The sequence below is a fragment of the Bubalus kerabau genome, chromosome 6 (assembly GCF_029407905.1).
Source record: "Bubalus kerabau isolate K-KA32 ecotype Philippines breed swamp buffalo chromosome 6, PCC_UOA_SB_1v2, whole genome shotgun sequence".
Lineage (NCBI taxonomy): Eukaryota > Metazoa > Chordata > Mammalia > Artiodactyla > Bovidae > Bubalus > Bubalus kerabau.
Window position 1 is genome coordinate 90,229,572 of NC_073629.1, and position 15,195 is coordinate 90,244,766.

The 15,195-nt window shown below is 43.6% G+C and overlaps 1 non-coding gene across 1 annotated transcript; it reads right to left on the reverse strand.

Annotated features, from left to right (window-relative positions):
- Nucleotides 1–12,239: 12,239 nt before the first annotated feature.
- Nucleotides 12,240–12,311, reverse strand: TRNAE-UUC (transfer RNA glutamic acid (anticodon UUC)). Its single transcript has one exon. It is a non-coding gene; the product is annotated as a tRNA-Glu (tRNA).
- Between the last annotated feature and the right edge of the window lie 2,884 nt (nucleotides 12,312–15,195).

Sequence of the window (15,195 nt, forward strand, 5' to 3'; positions counted from 1 at the left end):
GGAGGAGAGAGTAGCAGAGATGAGGAATTCTGGGATACGCTGAATTTCAGGTATTTGTGAGATGTTGAGATGGATGTGTTCAGTTAATAGTTGGATAGACAGTTCATTTAGTTGCTCATTCATTCATTCAACAAATGTTTATTCAGTAACTACTGTGTGTAAGACAATGCTTTGGTTTTGGAGAGCTTGCATTCCAGTTGGGGACAAGGACCTGTAGCTCAGAATAGACATAACAGACATCTGGTCTGGAGGCAGACTTTTAGAAGTCAACAACCTGGATATGGTAGAGGTGGAGAAAGACACAAGAAGTGGATGAGATAGATGACCCAGTGCGAGAGTGTCAAATGAGAAGCGTGGCTTATTTTGGACCAAGTTCAGTCAGGATATTTATTTTCTATGGCTTAGAGGATTGAACTGCTTTGGAAAATGTCTGCATACCACTTAAATATGATTACTTTCTGACTGTACCTAATTTCCAGTCTAGCTACCACTTCTGTGAGTGGTGCACAAGTCACTGAATCTTAGATTTGATGGTCTTATCTCTAAACTAGAAATAATATAGCTTTAACCTGCATCAGTATAACTTTCTTGCTTCAGGACCTCTGCAGTCTCTGTTCCTTCTGTCCAGAATGTTCTTCCCCATGAACTTTCCCTGCTGGGCTCCTGCTTCTCATCAGATCTCTGACCCACTAACACTTCTGCAGAGATGTGCCTGACCCTCCAGGATAAAGCAGTATAAATCCTGGCCCTTGCCTGCTATTTCTTTCACTGTGCTTCACTTACTGTTGATTCTCACTCCCTAACAAGAATGTGTTAGGAGAGTGTGAATAAAGTTTGCTTTGTTCTTTGCCATAGTCCTATCTCCTAGAACACACTCTGGCACATAGCAAGCAAGCAGTACTTTTTGAATTTTTTTTTTTTCCCAGTAAAAATGGGTTTATACGGGATCAGCCAAGAATTGCACTCCAGAGTAGCAACCATGGTGAGACTCAGGCAAGTCCCCCTGAATTATTTTGAATTTGAATTATTTGAATAATTTAATTTAGAAAAAATAAAGGATTTTTCAGCTTTATCAGTAAATTAAAAAAAACAACTATTGAACATTTCTATGTGCAAAGACTTTGTTAAAGTCCTGGGGATACATAACTAAACCTTCAGTTCAGTTCACTTCAGTTCAGTCGCTCAGTCACGTCCAACTTTGTGACCTCATGAATCGCAGCATGCCAGGCCTCCCTGTCCATCACCAACTCCCGGAGTTCACCCAGACTCACATCCATTGAGTCAGTGATGCCATCCAGCCATCTCATCCTCTGCGTCCCCTTTTCCTCCTGCCCCCAATCCCTCCCAGCATTAGGATCTTTTCCAATGAGTCAACTCTTCGCATGAGGTGGCCAAAGTATTGGAGTTTCAGCCTCAGCATCAGTCCTTCCTATGAACACCCAGAACTGGTCTCCTTTAGGATGGACTGGTTGGATCTCCTTGCAGTCCAAGGGCCTCTCAAGAGTCTTCTCCAACACCACAGTTCAAAAGCATCAATTCTTCAGCGCTCAGCTTTCTTCACAGTCCAACTGTCACATCCATACATGACCACTGGAAAAACCATAGCCTTGACTAGACAGACCTTTTTGGCAAAGTAATGTCTCTGCTTTTGAATATGCTGTCTAGGTTGGTCATAATTTTCCTTCCAAGAGGTAAGCGTCTTTTAATTTCATGGCTGCAATCACCATCTGTAGTGATTTTGGAGCCCAGAAAAATAAAGTCAGCCACTGTTTTCCCTATCTATCTGCCATGAAGTGATGGGACTGGATGCCATGATCTTTGTTTTCTGAATGTTGAGCTTTAAGCCAACTTTTTCACTCTCCTCTTTCACTTTCATCAAGAGGCTTTTTAGTTCCTCTTCACTTTCTGCCATAAGGGTGGTGTCATCTGCATATCTGAGGTTATTGATATTTCTCCTGGCAATCTTGATTCTAGCTTGTGCTTCATCCAGCCCAGCGTTTCTCATGATGTACTCTGCATATGTTAAATAAGTAGGGTGACAATATACAGCCTTGATGTACTCCTTTTCCTATTTGGAACCAGTCTGTTGTTCCATGTCGAGTTTTAACTGTTGCTTCCTGACCCTGCATATAGGTTTCTCAAGAGGCAGGTACTTGCTTCTTATTTGCAAACAGGTTTATAATCTCATCAGAGATACAGATGCTTACACAGCTATTATAAGGGAGTGAATAAAGATGGGGGCAGAAGTTTGGGTTGGTGTGAGGAAGGGTCTGGAGATGTGCTGTATGTGTGGAGGATGAAACTAGGTGGTCTCAGGGCTCCAAACTGGCATACTGGCATCATGATGCCATCTTGATATTCTGACCCAAAAGCTTGATTGATGGATTAAAAGATGGGACAGGAGACTGAATCCACTTTCATCTACACTAGACTATGAAAGTGAAAATATTAGTCACCTAGTCATTATATCTGTTTGACTCACATGAACAATACATCCAGATGTATATACACATAGTAGGTGCTCAATAAATATTTTTGAATAAACAGAAGTCTCATTTCAATGTGGAATATAATTCACAGTTGGTGAATATGGAATGGAAAATGGAATCTCATTCAGCCTAGCAAGGAAGGAAAGTCCAACACATGCTGCAACATGGATGAATATTGAGGACATTTTGCTAAATGAAATAAGCCAGTCACAAAAAGACAAATATTGAATAACTTCACATATATGAGGTACCTGGAATATTTAAAGAAATAAAAGTAGGAAGTAGAATAGTGGCTGCCAGGGACTACAGGGAGCAGGGAATGAATAGTTGTTTAATGGGTATAGAATTTCAGTTTTGCAAGATGAAAAAGTTCTGGCAATTGGTTACACAAGAATGTGACTATACTTAATGCTAATGAACTGTACACTGGTAGAACTGGTTAGTTAAGATGGTAAATTTTATGTTTTCTGTATTTTACTGCATTAAAAAATAAAAAAAATAGAACAGATAAAAATCAGAGTGTGACTAGTGATTCAGTCACATATGAATCTGTGTTATTCTCCTAAGTTAAAGAATTCATCGAATTCTTTAGGAATGTCGAATGCGTTCCTAGAGAGAGTTCCTCCTGCTTTCAGAATCTGTGGACATGCATGAAAGGCGCAATGGGAAACGGAAGCTCAGAAAGAGCTTATTTATCATTTGTCCCAGGTCACACTGTCAGCAGCGCTGGTCCTGTCATTAGAACCTAAGTCATTGACTCGAGTGCAGTGTTCTCTCCATTCTACTTGTCAGGGTCAGGGGCAGTCTCTGCAGCCACCTCTCACATCCTGATCCTTCCTGGGGCACCCCCATTCTTTCCCAGGACATATGTACCTTGGCATTTCTGCATGAAAGTCTAATAGGCACCATGCAAATAGCTATGTGGAGCTCTGATTTAGTAGTTATCAGATAGTATATTTTTAAAAATATTTTAAAATAGCATTTATTTTTTTGCTGTGCTGGGTCTTCATTGCTGTATGAGGGCTTTTCTCGAGGTACAGTGAGTGGGGGCTACTCACTAGTTGCAGTGCTCGGGCTTCTCATGGCAGTGGCCTCTCTTCTGGTGGAGCACCAGCTCTTGGGCACAGACTTCAGTAGCTGCAGTTCCTGGTGTCTAGAGGATAGGCTCAGTAGTGTGGCTCATGGGCTTAGTTGTTCTGCAGCATGTGGGATCTTCCTGAACCAGGGATCAAGCCTGCATTTTCTGCATTGGCAGGCAGATTCTCCACCACTGAGCCACCGGGGAAGCCCCCTTAAAAATAACTTTTGATGACAGTTCACTATGTGATTTTTGGCATATAACTTAGAAGGAGTTCAAAGAATGAAGTCACATTTCTATAAACAAAACTCTTTTCCAGTGAACTGATTTTTGACACTAATTGCTCTCAGTGCTAACATCTGTAAATAAGAAAAACAGGACTAGAATTGATGCTTAATCCTCTGTCACTGCAGCAATAAATATTATATACCAGTGGATGTTGCATGTTGTTTAGTCGCTAAGTCGTGTCTGACTTTTTTTCAACTCCATGAACTGCAGTCTGCCAGGCTCCTCTGTACGTGGGATTTCCCAGGCAAGAATATTGGAATGAGTTGCCATTTCCTTCTCTAGGGAATCTTTCCAACCCAGAGATCAAACTCATGTCTTTTTACCACTGAGCCACCAGGGAAGCCCATATCAATGGATACATAAACTAATTAAAGAAAAATTTCAGATATCTCATTATGAGATAATTTCCTATAACACTTTATATGTTTAGGAATTATTTCTAAAAAACCATATTTGCTATTTGATCAATTGTGTACTATTAATCATTATAATAACTCAATGCAGATGGAATTTTTAAATGTTTACAACCATATGGTTAGAGGAAAGAAAACATTTTACATTTCTATTTATATACATTTTGTTAGAGATATATGACATGATCAATTAGAGACTCTCAATCTTACAATCTGTGTTAGGTTAAGATTTTAGAGGAGAGGTAAATAGAATGAAAACATGAGTTGAAGAAATAAAAAAAACTAAAATTTCTGATTGTTAAAAGGAGCTCTTTCATATACTAATACTTTTTAAGTAAATGTAAACATCAGAATGCTATGATATTCACATTCAACTATATCTTTTAAAAGAGTGACTTAGTATCTTCATTTCAAATTTTCAGTATTTACAAATTGTCATAAATTACCTCTTTACAATGATTAAACTTACAATGAACATTAAGAAGAGGTGGCAAGAATACACAGAAGAACTGTACAAAAAAGATCTTCATGACCAAGATAATCACAATGGTGTGATCACTCACCTAGAGCCAGACATCCTGGAATGTGAAGTCAAGTGGGCCTTAGGAAGCATCACTACGAAAAAAGCTAGTGGAGGTGATGGAATTCCAGTTAAGCTATTTCAAATCCTGGAAGATGATGCTGTGAAAATGCTGCACTCAATATGCCAGCACATTTGGAAAACTCAGCAGTGGCAACAGGACTGGAAAATGTCAGTTTTCATTCCAATCCCAAAGAAAGGCAATGCCAAAGAATGCTCAAACTACTGCACAATTGCACTCATCTCACACGCTAATAAAGTAATGCTCAAAATTCTCCAAGCCAGGCTTCAGCAATACGTGAACCGTGAACTTCCTGATGTTTAAGCTGGTTTTAGAAAAGGCAGAGGAACCAGAGATCAAATTGCCAACATCCGCTGGATCATGGAAAAAGCAAGAGAGTTCCAGAAAAGCATCTATTTCTGCTTTATTGACTATGCCAAAGCCTTTGACTGTGTGGATCACAATAAACTGTGGGAAATTCTGAAAGAGATGGGAATACCAGACCACCTGACCTGCCTCTTGAGAAACCTATATGCAGATCAGGAAGCAACAGTTAGAACTGGACATGGAACAACAGACTGGTTCCAAATAGGAAAAGGAGTACGTCAAGGCTGTATATTGTCACCCTGCTTATTTAACTTATATGCAGAATACATCATGAGAAACGCTGGGCTGGATGAAACACAAGCTGGAATCAAGATTGCTGGGAGAAATATCAATAACCTCAGATATGCAGATGACACCACCTTTATGGCAGAAAGTGAAGAGGAACTAAAAAGCCTCTTGATGAAAGTGAAAGAGGAGAGTGAAAAAGTTGGCTTAAAGCTCAACATTCAGAAAACGAAGATCATGGCATCCAGTCCCATCACTTCATGGCAGATAGATAGAGAAACAGTGGCTGACTTTAATTTTCTGGGCTCCAAAATCACTGCAGATGGTGATTGCAGCCATGAAATTAAAAGACGCTTACTCCTTGGAAGGAAAGTTTGACCAACCTAGATAGCATATTGAAAAGCAGAGACATTACTTTGCCAACAAAAGTGTCTCTAGTCAAGGCTATGGTTTTTCCAGTAGTCATGTATGGATGTGAGAGTTGGACTGTAAAGAAAGCTGAGTGCTGAAGAATTGATGCTTTTGAACTGTGGTGTTGGAGAAGACTCTTGAGAGTCCCCTGGACTGCAAGGAGATCCAACCAATCAATTCTAAAGGAGATTAGTCCTGGGTGTTCTTTGGAAGGAATGATGCTACAGCTGAAACTCCAGTACTTTGGCCACCTCAGGCAAAGAGCTGACTCATTGGAAAAGACTCTGATGCTGGGAGGGATTGGGGGCAGGAGGAAAAGGGGACGACAGAGGATGAGATGGCTGGATGGCATCACTGACTCGATGGATGTGAGTTTGAGTGAACTCTGGGAGTTGGTGATGGACAGAGAGTCCTGGGTGCTGAGATTCACGGGGTCGCAGAGTCGGACATGACTGAGCGACTGAACTGAACTGAACTGAACAATTTTAGATGTCAGTTTGAAATATGTGTTAGAGTACATATTTTCAAAATTCTTTTGTGGGTATGTAAACCAAACCAGTTTGAAAACCGCTGGCACAGACTGTCCTTGGTAAGCTGTACTGTAAAGGATACTCAGAAATGGGTAGGTAGCCAGAGGAAAAAATTGAACCTAAAGAGACGCTTGATTTCGGTTTGCTCTTGTTTCTAAAGATGAGAGAAAAATGCAGAATGTTTGTGCGAGGAGGAAAATGATTTCGACAGGAAGGAAAAGTGAGGGTGCCGGAAGGTGGTTTGGGGCAATGAAAGAAGTGGGCACGGAGTACCCAAAGAGGTGAGGCCCTTGAAAGAGCAAGGCAGAGGGACAAGGCAGCCTCGTCGCGGGGGCAGAGAGGAAGCGAAGGGCAAGCGTGGATATCCATATGGGCCGGCGGGGAGCGGGTGGTGGCTGGAGGAAGCTCTGCTGGGATGGAGTCTATTTCCTCAATAAAACCGAAGCAAGATTAGCAGCTGTGAGGAAGGGTGGGGGAGGAGGTGTTGGGGATGACAAGAGAGAGACGTCGAATGGTCGTTTAAAGAAGTGGGATGGAATCCACTCGGGAAGTGTATTAGGACTTCGGCTTGGTTTCTGGAATTTGTTGAGAGGAGTCAGCCAGGCGATGTGCGCCGGGTTGTCGCACGTGAAAATTGCATTCAACTGGCTTGGCAGGTGCTCACACTGATGCATGAGAGTGCAAGGGAGCTGAGGCCGAGTCATTAAAATGATGGAGTCTGGACTTGAAGTTGCGGAAGGAGAGAAGGGACGGCATAACGATGGGTGATATTAATTCCCTGTGGGGCGGGGCGGGGGGGGCGGTCAACTGCTGCGTTTGGAGTTAGGACTCTTGAAAATGTCAGCCGTCTTATTTTCTTTTTCCTAAGTGCAATGACTCTCCGATTCTCCTCTTCCTTCCTCAATACTTCTGCCGCCGTTTTCACAGGTGGAATATCTTCTAACATCTTGAAAGAAGTCAGTTGCGGTTTCTTGCAGCTTTACTTCTGCAGCCCGATTGGCCCGCTTTGTGCATTATCTCGGAACTCACTTTTTAGTCTGTTTTGATCCGGGGCTTTCTTCCCGCCGCAGCGCATCGGGGCGGTCCCTTCAGGGTCTGGGAAAGAAGGAAGCGCTGATTGGTTGCCCTGCGAACCGGGGCGGGGCTTGTCGTCGGGGCAGAGAGGGCTGCCTAGAGAAGAGTCAGCCCGGGTGCTTCTTGGGCCGCTGGTCTCTTGTGATCCCAGGGTCACTTGTCAGCGAGACAGACGCCCGGGACGGGACTGCACGGGCCGCCTGGGACCTGATTCCTTGTTTTCTGCCCAGCTGGACGTTTTGGCATGCAATGCAGACACTTTGGTAGCTGGGCATTCATCTGGGAGAGAGTTTGCGATACTCACAGTTAAAGGTTTTTGTTTGGCCGGCACCCTTCTCCGCCAGCTTCTTCGGGTGGGCAGGCACGGTCCCAGTGGGGGCAGCCCAGGGCTTCCTGCCAGTACTCCTTTTGAAGGACGCAGGGTCAGAAGGGCAGTTGAACATTAACTCTTTGTGGCGGCAGTTTATCTATCGGGAGGCCTGGTGGCTAGCCGGTTTGGACTTCCAAGCAGCTCTATACACAGAGTGCCATCCACTAACACTTTATTTCCTGCTTCCCTTGTGCCACACCCTGGGGATGTTTCCAAAGAGAAAGGCAACTTCCAGCTCGTTCCAGTGACTCTCTCTCGTTCTCAAGTCCCAGCTCTTGGTGGTCCCTGCACTGAATTCTGACAGCCTGTAATGTCGACATTAGTCTCCTATTTTTCAGATATGGCAGTTGGGTCTTAAGAGAGTTGAAGTGACTTACCAACATCATTAGATAGGTGGTTGGGACAGAATTTGGTTTGGCCCGGATCTGCCTTTAAAGCCCAAGTGCTATCTATTATTCTGCTGGAGCCATGTCCTCCAGGGCTACTGGGTTTGCTGAGTGGGAGAAAAAAAGAGAAGGAGTAAGTCGGAAGTGCTGAATCCAGGTGACTGTTAAAAGCAGGAAAAAGATGATTTTCATCTTCCCTTCAAACAACACTGGACAATACGACTTTCCCGATCCTTTCACACTAGAGAGTAATCTGGGATGTTGTCAGTATGACACAGTAGAAATAGTAATAGTAGGGGTTAAGAGGGTTTGGGACTAGACCTGCCTTTACCATAACTAAATGTGTTATGAAGGGCAAGATACTTATTGCTATATCTCAGTGCCACCGTGTACAGTGGGGTATGATGGGTTGTGGTACAGAATTAATGGAGATAATAATAAAGTCACTATATAAACATGAGAAAAAAATAAAAGCAGGGAAAGTACTGTGACTTACTTTGATTGTTTGCTTTTTTCTGTGCCTGTCATGGAAGTATGCTCAGAGGAAGTCTGTTTAACCTGGCCCTGCTTGATGAGCAGGGAGTTCCACAGGCGGACAATGGACATTTCAGACCTTGACGAGTTCAAAGGGGCAGAGATTCGGGTACCCACTGAATGTAATGAAGGAAAGCCCTTAGGGAGGCCCCATCCCTTCATTTTACCGGTGTAATAAATGGAGGACCAGAGAGGGTATTTAATTATTTAAGATCAGGAAACAGGAGTGCCCAAACTGGAGCTGAAACCCTGGGTCATTGTTGTTTAGTCGCTCAGTCGTGTCCGACTCTTTGTGACACTACAGACTGTAGCCCGCCAGGCTCCTCTATTCATGGCATTTCCCAGGCAAGAATAGTGGGGTGGGTTGCCATCTCCTCCAGGGAAATCTTCTCAACCCGGAGATCAAACCCATATGTCCTGCATTGGCAGGTGGATTCTTTACCACTGAACTAATCTATGGTTTGTTTTTATTAGTAACTTCCTGGAAAATCCCATGGATGGAGGAGCCTGGTAGGCTGCAGTCCATGGGGTCGCAAAGAGTCGGACACGACTGAGCGACTTCACTTTCACTTTTCACTTTCATGCATTGGAGAAGGAAATGTCAGTCCACTCCAGTGTTCTTGCCTGGAGAATCCCAGGGACAGGGAAGCCTGGTGGGCTGCCGTCTATGGGGTCACACAGAGTCGGACACGACTGAAGTGACTTAGCAGCAGCAGTAGTCAGACATACTGTAAGAGTTATTCACTCGTGTTTCAGTTCAGTTCAGTTCAGTCCCTCAGTCGTGTCCAACTCTTTGCGACCCCATGAATCGCAGCACACCAGACCTCCCTGTCCATCACCAACTCCCGGAGTTCACTCAAACTCGCATCCATCGAGTCAGTGATGCCATCCAGCCATCTCATCCTCTGTTATCCCCTTCTCCTCCTGCCCCCAATCCCTCCCAGCATCAGAGTCTTTCCCAATGAGTCAACTCTTCGCATGAGGTGGCCAAAGTATTGGAGTTTCAGCTGTAGCATCATTCCTTCCAAAGAAATCCCAGGGCTGATCTCCTTCAGAATGGACTGGTTGGATCTCCTTGCAATCCAAGGGACTCTCAAGAGTCTTCTCCAACACCACAGTTCAAAAGCATCAATTCTTCAGCACTCAGCTTTCTTCACAGTCCAATTCTCACATCCATACATGACCACAGGAAAAACCATAGCCTTGACTAGACGGACCTTCATTGGCAAAGTAATGTCTCTGCTTTTGAATATGCTACCTAGGTTGGTCATAACTTTCCTTCCAAGGAGTAAGCGTCTTTTAATTTTATGGCTGCAGTCACACTTGTTTAGCAGTTACTAAATGAGTATATTATATGCATTCCTTTCTTTTAGCCCTTGGGACAACTCTGTGAGGTAGACAGTATTTTACAAGAAAGAAAACTGAGACTGAGAGAAGTAACTTGCCCAGGGTCACACTGAAAGTCTAAGACAGGAGCCCAGGCTCTAGTAATGATAAGCAGATAAAGAAAGGAGGGTGTGACCCAAAAAACCCCTTTCAACGTATATATTTTTATCTTCCTTATTCAGATAAGGAAACCAAGTTTCAGTGACCTGCCCAAGGTCACAGAGCAATAAAGCGGTGGAGTAGGCAGCGGTCTGGATCACATTAAATCCAAAGTCCAAAGTGTAAGACCATTCCTGGGTTCTCTGCTCCTAGCGCAGCCCCCTTCTTGCATAGAGGAGCAGTCAAAGCCCCTTGTCTCTTGCTCACCTTTCAAATCTTCTAGACAGCTCTGCCTTGGGAATGTTGTCCTCGGCAGGCAAAGTGGCTTTAGTCAAATCTCACTTTCCAATGAGGAGTTATTAATATTATCCTAACAGGACGGTGACCCAGTTCTCCCAGCTGCCCATGTGGTGATTTTCTGCATTCCTCCTCACTTTTTCTTGCACAGCTTTGTTATCAGGGGGTCTGGATCACATTATAGCCAAAATACCAGCGTGTGAGATGCTTTTAGCTCCACAACCCTTTGCAGAAGCCACTTGGTCAAGCCCGTTTGGTTTCTGTTTGCAGGATAAGCATCAGGGGCAAAGCCTGGTCAGGACGGTGGTGCTGCAGGCACAGGGCCTACTTGAAGTTCACTAGCACCTCTTAAATCTGCGTGAAGAGTGACGGGTAGACAGAATTATGAATTGGGGGTGGAAAAATGAGTCTTCTCAAATATTTCTGTTCATGAGTAACCCTCACTGAGTGAACAAGCTGCATGCAAGGGTTCAAAATTAATTAGGCTCATCTGGCTTGTCTTCACTGCTAAATAAGGTATCTATCTCTGAGGGCTTGGCTTCCAGAAGTGGTGTTTGGAAGGAGGGTTTCTACTGTGGAAGGAAGCTCTAGACCAGACCCCAGGAGGTCTGGGGGGCTCAAGCCAGCTCTACTAATGGCTGACCATGTCCCCCTGGAAAAGGCAATCCACCTCTCTAGGCCTATCATTATTCATTCACATTTCTAGTAGTGCTCCTGTGGGCCTGGCACATTTGTAACAGTTGAGACAACTTCTAACAAGACAGCTGCTGCAGTGGAAGACCTCATGGCTTCTGTGGCGAAATGAGCAAGGCCAGAGACTGTGGATTCTATGCTGCTCTGGGGTATGGCCAAAGGAGCCCTGGAAGACCTGATATCAATAGGACTCTAGCCTTATGGAAGCTGTGTGATAATTTTAAAAGTTTCCCCTTTTACTGGGTAAATGCAGCCCCTAACCTGGTGGCACAGCTTGATAAGCAGAGCCCAGGCAGATCTTTGTGTCCCCAGTTGCCTCCTGGGCTGATCACTCTTTTATTTTTTAAATTTAATTTAATTTTAATTTTATCTTGGAATGTAGTCACTGTATAATATTGTGTTAGTTTCCAGATCACTCTTGCCTGATGAACAACTTGCTTATCTGAACACAGCAGCCCTGAATGTCGACTGAGATAGAAAGGTCCAGCAGAGGAAAAGTTGGCAGAGGCCATTTCAGGCTGAGGAAAGAGATGCATAAACCCTGCAGGCTGGAGAGAGAGCTGCCTCAGCTTGGGGACCTGCCTGTGGTTCACTGACTGGAAGGCTGAGTGGGTTGTGTCTTATTAGGGGGTGTTGAAGAGAGATGAAGTTGGGAAGATCGGCAGAGGCTGTTTCTTCACTTATGAAGCAAATAGTGGGCATCAGGTCAAGTGTAGTATTTAAACACTAGGGAAAGAGTGGACAAAAATCAACCTAATCCCCTTCCCTGGGGGAATTCACATTCTAGTGAGACCCTGATGGGCCCCCAGTGTCTCTGAAGGTATCAGGAAGCTGTACTGATTTCTGACCCACTTCACCTCTAGCACTGTAAGAACCGCCAACTGAGATAATGTACGTAAAAGGCCTTTGGGAAGTGGAAACTTCTGGATCATTCCAATGAATAATCACTTTTAATGTTGTTGTTGTGCTGCACACCGTATAGGATCTTAATTCTCTGATTCCCTGACCAGGAATTGAACCTAGGCCATAGCAGTGAAAGTGTCAAATCCTAACCACTGGACCACCAGGGAATTTCCAGTCACTTCTCCCCCCACCCCATGTTAAAAGTCTTTATTGAATTTGTTACAATATTGCTTCTATTTCATGTTTTGTGTGGGTTTTTTTTTTTTTTTTCCAAGATGCATTTGAGGTCTTAGCTCCCACCAGGGATTGAATCTGCACCCCTGGATCACCAGAGAAGTCCCCTCAATCACTTTTAATATTAATCTGATTGACCAATACTGGTGCTCAGGGATTTGGGGACCTGTTCCTGGCACCCACCTGATCCTCCCTTCTGGGAAGAAGACATCTTTTGTTGTGGTCATAATGCTACAGGAAATGTGATGCCTTCCTTTGCTCTGCTCTCAAGACCCATTCTGACTAGGAGAGATCCATCCCTCTCTGGGACAGCTGAGCGGGCTGGACAGGATGTGATATCCTGGGGCCAGTATAGGAATTCACTGGCTCGTTCTCAGGCTGTGAGCACCTGCTGTGGTCAAAGGTTCTTTCCCTTCTGGCTGAAGCACCCATGCGAATGAGAGAGTCACTTAAAAATCACAAACAAAAGGGAAACTCTGTCTCTGTGGTTAGAGAGGGATATCCCCGGGCTAGCAGTTGTGTCTATCCTGATCAATAAATAGGTCTGGTTCAGTGAAAGAGGCTGATTCCTAGGCCTGGGAACTTGTCCTCTCCCTCACTGTGTGACTGTAGGCAAGTCAATTCTCCTTTCTGGGTGCTAGTTCTTTCCTCTATTACCAGGAAGTTGGACTTACTCAGGCTTGAGCACAGAATCATTTGAACTTTTTTGGGGAACCTCAATATATAAAGCAGATAAGAGAGATGAAGGTGCAGTAGAGGCAGGTTCCTGGAGATCTGTTGACCTCACCTCATCCAGTCTCATCTTCCCTGGACAGACTTCTCCCACTATTACCCTGCAGTTATAGTGGAATTTGGTTTAAAAATAAATGGATTATATAATTTTCATTCTAACTGGGTCTTCTGGCCTCTAGGCTCAGGGCAGGGGATGAAGATAATTAAAAAAGTCTTGTGATAACTTCTACAATTTTGTGTATACATGGAAATGGTTATCCAACCCTCTTTCTATTCAATCTAAATATAATTTGGATTATCTGGGGGACCCTCTATTTCCATGCATAGACATGAAGTTTCATTGGCGCCATTTGACTTGGTATTTATGACTGTGGCAATACCATGAATGTGTCTAAAATGTTTCCCATTTCACTTTCCATGCAGTATGTTTCCCAAATTGGACAATCTGTGATTTTTTTTTTTTCATAAAAGGGATGTATTTACTAGAGGCCAGCAGCATAAATAAGATAGGAATTTATTTCCCTCTCACATATGAAGTTCAGGTAGATTATCGAGGGATAGAATGATGGCTTCTTTTTTCTCACTTTATTTATTTTTTAATTGAAGGATAATTGCTTTACAGAATTTTGTGGTATTCCATCTGTCATACAGAAACAAGAATCAGCCATAGGTACACCCATATCTCCTCCCTCTGAAACCTCCCTCCCATCTCCCACCCCATCCCACCCTTCTAGATTGTCACAGAGCCCCTGTTGGAGTTCCCTGAGACATACAGCAAATTCCCATTGGCTATCTATTTTGTATATAGTATTGTAAGTTTCCTTGTTACTCTCCCCATACACATACATCTCACCCTCTCCCTCCTCCCCTCCCCCATGACCATGTCCATAGGTCTGTTCTCTATGTTTCTTCACTGCTGCCCTGCAAATTAATTCATCAGTACCACCATTCTAGATTCCATATCGAATGATAGAAGAACCCAAGTTCTTCCCATTGTGCTGCCTTATGGTCCTCATCATGTGCCTTCCATCCTATGATCCAGGATGGCGGTTCCTGCCATCAAGTGTGCATTTCATCCAACAGGAAGAGGAAAAGAGGAATTGGGGAGAGCTTACCATTTCTTTTTCAGGGAAGAAGTTGCACATATCACTTTTTTTCATATTCCACTACCTATAATTTGATCATATGGCCACCCTTACCTTTAAGTAAGGCCAAGAAATCACTTTACCTGGGTAGTCTTGTGACTAGATAAAAATTCTGTCATTATGCAAAAGAAGAGAATAGACAAATGGGCCAAGTGGAAATCTCTACCAAGAGTCTAGCCATTTCTCGGGCATGAACTTTTACACTTTTTTTAGATGTGAAATTCTGTGATGTGAGTAGCATCTAAAAACTTCAACCTGGATGGGTACTCAAGATTTCAGCTAATCCAGTCTCTTTCATCAAATAATGGTGATGTTATGAACCCATTTTACAGATAAGGCAGCAGAGAGATTATGTGACATGCCCAGGGTTAACTTTGTCAGTAGCCTAAGGAGAAATTCATGTTGTAGAGATAATCACAGAAATGGTAGGATTCCCTGAGAACCTAAAAGGGCCCTTTTCTCTGTGCTTTTTATTCCTCTTCCCATGACATCCTGGCTCTTCAGACCATACCTTACCACTGATGCTGTAATTTGGGGATAATGTGGACTCTGATCGGGGGACTGGGATGTCCTGAGGGAGCAGTTACGCATAGCTGGCGTTCAATAGTAGTTCTGTGTTTTATGACCGTTTTGCCGTGGGCAAGGCATTTTCTCTTGACTTTAGTTTCCTCTTGTTTAAAAAGAAGAGAGTATCCATCTCCAAGTTTTCTTCCCACCCTTCCTTCTTCCTTCCACCCTTTCTCACTGCCCCTGTCCCCTTTCCTCCTTTCTTTTTTTCACTCATAAAATGAATATATAAAGGAATCTGGTTTGGGACTTGGTACTGACAAGTGAAAACCAGTGGTAGTTTCCTTCCTTTCTTCCTTCTTCTTTCCTCTTCTCCTTTCATTTTCTTTCTCTTGTTTCAGTTTCATGTAATTTTAGATATTTTTTCCCACCA